The sequence below is a fragment of the Triticum dicoccoides genome, chromosome 2B, assembly GCF_002162155.2.
Source record: "Triticum dicoccoides isolate Atlit2015 ecotype Zavitan chromosome 2B, WEW_v2.0, whole genome shotgun sequence".
Lineage (NCBI taxonomy): Eukaryota > Viridiplantae > Streptophyta > Magnoliopsida > Poales > Poaceae > Triticum > Triticum dicoccoides.
The window spans coordinates 161,997,703-162,004,481 of NC_041383.1; the positions used below are offsets into that span (position 1 = coordinate 161,997,703).

Sequence of the window (6,779 nt, forward strand, 5' to 3'; positions counted from 1 at the left end):
AGGCGACGGCGCGGCGGCGAACGGCTTCGGCCGCCTCCACCTTCACGAGGACGAGGCTTGCCTCCTTTTCGAGGCTGAGTACCCTGTCCCGGAGACACGCACAAAGCATCCACTACCGACGCGCCCATTTCTCCCCCTTCCTCCCTTCCCTCCTCTCACCGTCTTCAGTTCAGAAGAATGGCCGAGCGCTTCCCAGGCGACGGCGCGGCGGCGAACGGCTTCGGCTGCCGCCACCTTCACGAGGACGAGGCTCGCCTCCTTTTCGAGGCCGAGTACCCTGTCCCGCCGGACATGCGGGTGCCCGGGCGTGGAGGATCAGCGCCGGCGGCGCGCAGATGCCACCACCGCCCACCGGGGCGGCGCGGCGTGCGGAGATCGCACGTATCCGCGCGTCCCTGCCGCGGGCAGCGAGGGAAGGCCCGCGGTACACCCCCGACAGCCGGCTCTGGGAGCCCTACTTTCGTCGCCGCCACGCTGAACAGCTCGAGGCGACGAACGGCATCGAGCCCTCCGACAGGCTCAACTCCGAGGGCCGGCGCCGGTGGTGGGGCGTGCCCGGCCACTGTTGGAGGCCGTCCTCGAGTATATCGAGGGCGGCAACACGTCGCGCCTCGAGTACCCCGCTCCCCCGTCCTTCTCTCGCCGGCGTGGGAGCTCGTGCACGCCGAGGCGCATGGAGCGTCCCGGGGCGTCCTCCTCCTTGTCCGGCCGTTCGTCCGGATCTCCCTGCCTCCGCCCCGTCAAGCCGGAGCCCCAGGACACGCCTATCAGCACGCGCACCCGCAGCTCCGGCGTCCGCATCGGCGACTCCACCCTCCCCCCTCCGGCCGCTTCATTCTCGTCGAGCCCAAGCTGGAGCCAGGCCTCCCGCCGGAGTACGAGGAGATAGCCCGGCGCGGCTTCTCCGACGAGGACGCGCTACAATGGGCGCGGGACAACTACCTCCGCGACGAGATTGTCCGGCAGCACCGGGCCCTGGAGGAGATAGAAGCCCGCAATTGCGGGCGCGAGGACGAGCACGGCGTCGTGATCCTCGACAGCGACAACGACGAGGAGGACGCCCCCGGACCGTCCAACCCGCCGCACCAACCGAGGGAGGGATGCAGCAGGGACGCGGCGACTACACGCGGTTCTATAGCCTGCATGTAGAACCGCATGGGCGGGCGGCGAGGAGCGGCGATGGAGACGGCGAGGAGCAGCCCTAGTAGTTTTTTTTCTTTTTTTGTAAAATATGTTTAAATTTGAACGGACTCGCCGAAGTTTGCGTTGAATTTGTGTTGTGTTTGCGTCGAATTTAAGTTTCTCAAAAAAACGTGGGCGCCGCGGCTGGGGTGCATCACGCCCCCAGCTCGCGGTTTAGCGCCGGTGCGTCCCCATTGGACGATTTTTAGCCCCTCCTAATAGACCAACGACTGAAGATGCTCTAAGGCAACACACGGATCTCGCTCGAGGAGCCCAGGGTCGCGCCGGCATTCCGGGGCAGCGTGAGGTAGGATGTCGCGGGCTGGAATGACGCCATTCGGGCTTGGACATCCGGGCCATGGCGCCGTCGATGGTCACCTCCCGCTAACGTGCTCGCACTCTCCACGAACGTCGATGCCCTTGTGCCTGGAACTGCGTTAACCTTATTAGGTACTAGATCATCGATGGCGCGCGTTGCCGCACCCGTCTATTTTGACAATTAAATGATATTATATTTGTAAATATATATAGAGCTATGTACGCAAGATGAATGAAACTTAAATTTGTAAATACTCGACCGTATCATTACTCAGTTATCGGAGAGCAGACTTTTTGCAAGAATGTAAAGTGGTAGTAGAGGAGAGCTGGGATTTGTCTTGTGTCTAGTGAACTTAGAAGTTGATTCGAATTTTGACTTACTGGTCATGCCTTAATGTAGACTCTTGATGGGTACGAGTCAATTTACATTGAAAGAACAAATGTTTTATTGCCTCATCATGCTGACAGAAGACACATTGCGTACTTCCATGCCAATTCCTCTTAACAAGGTTATCTTTAGTAAAATGACTCCGCGACAAAGATACCATGCAAAAATTTTATTCTTAACATGGAAAATCAGTCATAACTAAAGAAGAGATCTGAAGACAGAAACTAACCTTGGTGTCTTTGGATCTTAATGAATGAATCAATCTCTTCCAGTCTTTTATCTCGATCCGCGAGCTAAGAAATACCAGCACATGAACTGCCCATAAACAGGGATGGAAAGGAGCGGGGGCATTGAAAAGGGACTCACCAGTACAACCACGCCTAGGTCTGGGCTTGGAGCCTTTGGCAGGCAAAGAAGACATGGGTGTCCACGAGTGTAAGGTGGAAACAGAAACGATGGGCTCCTCGCCGCTGCCGCTGAATGAAACATATGGGGATGCACTGCATTCTATTCTCCACCTATGTAGCATTAGGAGGAGGAACATACAGTGGACTTAAGATCATTTTACCTCCAGCACAAAAAAGAACAAATTAATTTTACCTGGAGTCTCTACAAAAGAGTCCCAGAAAAAAGGAACTCGCCCGGCCTCCCTGTTTTGCTATCCCCTCCACATTGTACGCTCACACTGCAATCTAAACACAACCCTGCCAGCAAGACAAAGGGGCAGATCAAGAGAAGGCACACGGGACGGAGATATCTAAAGGTGACGCCTCGGGTACGGGGATATCATCGCAGCGGCGAGCGTACCTAGGGCGTGCAACAGACCTGGCGGAGGCAGACAAGCGGATCCAGTGCAGTCCCCCCGGTGAGGCTCCGACCGTCGAGTCGGTAGAACCCTAGCCGCCATGGGGCCGTCGCGTTAGTAGAACCCTAGCACAGTCGCCATGGAGCCATCGCGTGGATCAAACCCTAGCACAGCGCGGCAGACGAGCGGATCCCGTGCAGTCCCCTGGCGAGGCGCCGTCCATCGCGTCGGACGACACGCACGCCAAGGGTTGGGGGAGCTCATCCGTTTGGAGGGGGTCTCGATCCCTTTCCTTTTCTCGTGCATTCACACGTGGGGAGACTGGCACAGCCCATTGGGCCTAATTTAACGTAGAACGCCCAAAAATGTTAACGGAGCAGCGGCCCAGGATCGTCAGCGATCGGTATTGCGAACGAAACGAGACTCGGTGCGACTCGCAATTAATCTAACGGCCGGAAATATCCCAAACTGACAATCCCAAGGCTGAAAATGTTAATGGTCTGAGAGAACGGGAAAAGTGCTCAGTTATAATATACTAGCTAAGTGTCCGTGCGTTGCCACGGATTAACAAATATATATATACAAAGAGAAAATTCATGTGACATGAGAGTCAAAGGTCATTTCTATGGGATGATATCTCATGGTCATGATCTAGTAGATACATACATCTCGTCATTGTCTTTCTTCCACACTCCATGTCTGAGCTACCACGCGACATTCGACTTCCTTCTCCCACCATGCATGCTTTTATCTCCTATTTCTCCTACCTTTACCTTACACGACAGTACCAAGTTTCTTGTCCAACTATCATAATCTTCTCCGGTAGGGCACCCCCTTAGATTATTACTGACTTGTACATGTTGCAAATAAGATCAACGAAAATGGATACTAAATTTCTGATGAGAAATGAGAATTCAGGGCAATATCTTCCCAAGACAATAATAATTTCAAGACAATCTTTTTATACCTTCTGTCAACATTGGGACACACATTCCACACAATAAGCATGCAATGATGTTGATACTTGATTAATTGTCATTATATGTCTACAGTAAAGATAACTTTACTCAAAACCGTCTATCTTAGCCAAATCAACAAATCTCTCTCATTAATGCAATTTTCTTTAGAAAACAAATAATAGATTCTTGCCTATCTTAGCCAAATCAACGGATCTCTTTCATTAATGCAATTTGCTTTAGCAAACAAATAATAGATTCTTTCCTACCTTAGCCAAATCAACGGATCTCTCCCATTAATGCAATTTGCTTTAGCAAACAAATAATAGATTCTTTCCTACCTTAGCCAAATCAATGGATCTCTCCCCGGTTCGCTGGGCGCGTTTCGGTGGGTGGGCGTGGGGGTGGGGGTAATTTGATGGAAATAAACCGGTTGAAAATAAACCGGTTGAAAATAAACGAATCCTGTCTCACTCTTCACTTTCTTTACAATAAACTTCAGAATAGCAATCTTGGCGAGTGATCTCGACGGGGTTCAATCGGCGTGGCGCACCGCTGATTCTTCCAGGAGTGGGTGCTGAGAGGAAGGATCCCAAACCTCCATTGTCAATCGGCCAGAGCTGCATCGTCCTTTGGATCAGAGCGTGGACGGGATCAAGACGGTAGGGTTTGAGGAATTTGTAGGACATGAGGGTTTATGGTTGGCAGCACGAGAACTCACCCATATCTTGGCAGACGGCAGGCCCGAGGTGCGGTCGTGTTCATGCTTCGGGAGCTGCCACATGCTGTCCTCGCCGCCATCAGCGACACCACCGCCATCGCCTGTTGCCACCACTTCAGCGCCACGAGCGTGGGACCGAGGGACGAAGGGAAGGGAAGGAAGTGAATTGACGTACCTATGTTTGGTATATATCACACGAGGAATCAAAACTGGATGCACGTGAAAGCATAGAGATGGGAGAGGAGGACAGAGGAAGGGAAGGGCAAGAGGAACCTGAGGATGTGCGATGAAGGAGCGATGCCAAAACATCACAAAGGGGGATCCGTAGCTCGTCACGTAGCGCGGCCGCCTCATTGCCGGCTGCCACCCCGCGCTACCGCCTCCGTGCGCAGGTTCCATTCGTGGAGCGTGAGGAGCGCATGACCTGCCTTCACCGCGGCCTGGTCCTCCCCACTATCGTGAAGCTCGCCCGCATCGCCGCCCCAATTGCTCAGGATGACGGATGAAGATCCTGCAACAGCGACGTGGGTGAGGGATGCATCCGACGATGGAGGGATGATTTTCGTGGCTAAACCCTCCCTATCAAAATAACTACTTAAAAAAGGCAAAGATCGATGCATTAGGAAAATTAGGATTTGGAATTGATTGTCATAAAACAAAATTTTATTAATTGATAACGTGCTATCGGTACATGCCCGTTTATAACGTGTCTAGTTAGGAAACTTTGGAAAAGTTAGGAAAGTTTTTATTGTGAGGGTAAAAAAATCAATGTGAGGAGATATGGTGGTGGGATATGAGACGAAAATAAACCGGATGAAAATAAACCAGACGAAATATAACCAGACGAAAATAAACCATGGACGCAATCCTACCAACTGCTCCATTAGGAGTAGAGATCTAAATGGGCATATCTGGAAAGTGAGGAAATTACGGATAGGAAAAACTGCTCTTTGCATGCAATCGCTTGACATGCGGGACGTCTCTCTCTCTGTCTAAGCATGCAATCTACTCCTACTATTTCTCTCTCTGTATGGACGATGGACGAATGGCCAGCAATTAATGCATGATTCGAAGGAGAGTAAATTACGGGAGAATTAACTGCATGGACGTAGGCAAAAACTCGCCGTGGGATTGATCCGGCAGAACATTGAATCTCAACCATTTTATCTGATGGCAGACCACCAAAACAATTAGGACCCTCAGATTTAGTTAAGTGGATTAGATCCAAAGGTACTGATTAATTTGGGTACACAAAGTTTGATGGTTTTAGGAGAATTCATGTTTGCTCTTTTAATAATAGTAGAAATGACAGACAAGGCAGAAGACACGTGTGGCTTCTTTAGCAGTACATGTTGTATTTGCATCTTTAACACCATCTCTTTCCATGAATATTGAGATGCTTCAGGGTCAAAAGCACTAAAAGATTATTTTGATTTTGATTTCCATCTTTACACAGAATTATACCAGCGGTTGTCCTATAATTACTATCCCGCTTAGGATGACCTACATCTCTTGTCGGGCCTTCCGGCCTTATGTTCCATCATCTTTTTTCTGTCCTACATGGTGAGGAGTTTGGATAGTCTTGTTCCAGCGGGGCTCGGACAGCTAATCAATCACACAAGAACTTGAATTGATGGTATATTATAGTATAGTATGGTTACTTTTGTCCTGACCTGCGGTGTTTTATTGGTGTGTTGCAATGATTTCTGCGTGGAAATTTCTCTCTCTGGACATTCAGGAACACATGTGTACTTTAATTTGGCTACAATGAGACTTTGTACTATCAAATTAAAATGTGTATGTACATCTCATTTTAGACAAGGTGCAACTTTTTATTAAAGGGGTTAAATTTGTTGTCATATGTGCTTGCCCACAACTAAACCAACTAAACCATGTTTTTTTTCATCGCTAACATGGATTCGGGGGGCCTCAACGCCATTTGGCGCAACGGGTCTAAATTTTTACCGTGCGTACTTGCTCAAACAGAAGATTATTGAAAAAACCATATATTTTCAACACATGTGGTTTTGAATGAGACTCCACCCTACCAAAGTAAAATGTGCATGTATATCTTATTGTAGACAACATACCTATATTTTTTTATTAAAGGGGGTTAAATTTGGTGTCGTATGTGCATGCCCATAACTAAAACAACTAATATATGTTTGTTTACAATGCGCACATGTAATCAAAAAGATACACGTAGTTTTATTTCATACTAAAGGGGATTAGATTTTGTTTCACATAGAACTCTATGCTACCTGTTTTACCCAACTAAGAGAGATTAAATTTGTTGTTATATGTGCTTGCCCCTAACAAAATCAATTAAACCATGGATTCATTTTCATCGCTAACATGGAATCAGCAGGTCTCTGCGTCATTTGGCGCAACGGGTCAACTAGTACTCTT

General features: G+C 49.3%; 2 long non-coding RNA genes across 3 annotated transcripts; both read right to left on the reverse strand.

Annotated features, from left to right (window-relative positions):
- Positions 1-1,814: 1,814 nt before the first annotated feature.
- Positions 1,815-2,936, reverse strand: LOC119367449. 2 transcript variants are annotated; one of them, XR_005176311.1, is made up of 4 exons: positions 2,696-2,936; positions 2,489-2,592; positions 2,255-2,406; positions 1,815-2,181 (listed from the first exon to the last, which is right to left on the reverse strand). It is a non-coding gene; the product is annotated as an uncharacterized LOC119367449 (long non-coding RNA). The 2 variants fall into 2 exon arrangements; XR_005176310.1 differs by having other exon boundaries at positions 1,815-2,406.
- A 1,181-nt stretch (positions 2,937-4,117) lies between these two features.
- On the reverse strand, positions 4,118-4,690 carry LOC119367450. The gene is made up of 3 exons (XR_005176313.1): positions 4,644-4,690; positions 4,371-4,545; positions 4,118-4,269 (listed from the first exon to the last, which is right to left on the reverse strand). It is a non-coding gene; the product is annotated as an uncharacterized LOC119367450 (long non-coding RNA).
- Positions 4,691-6,779: the final 2,089 nt, after the last annotated feature.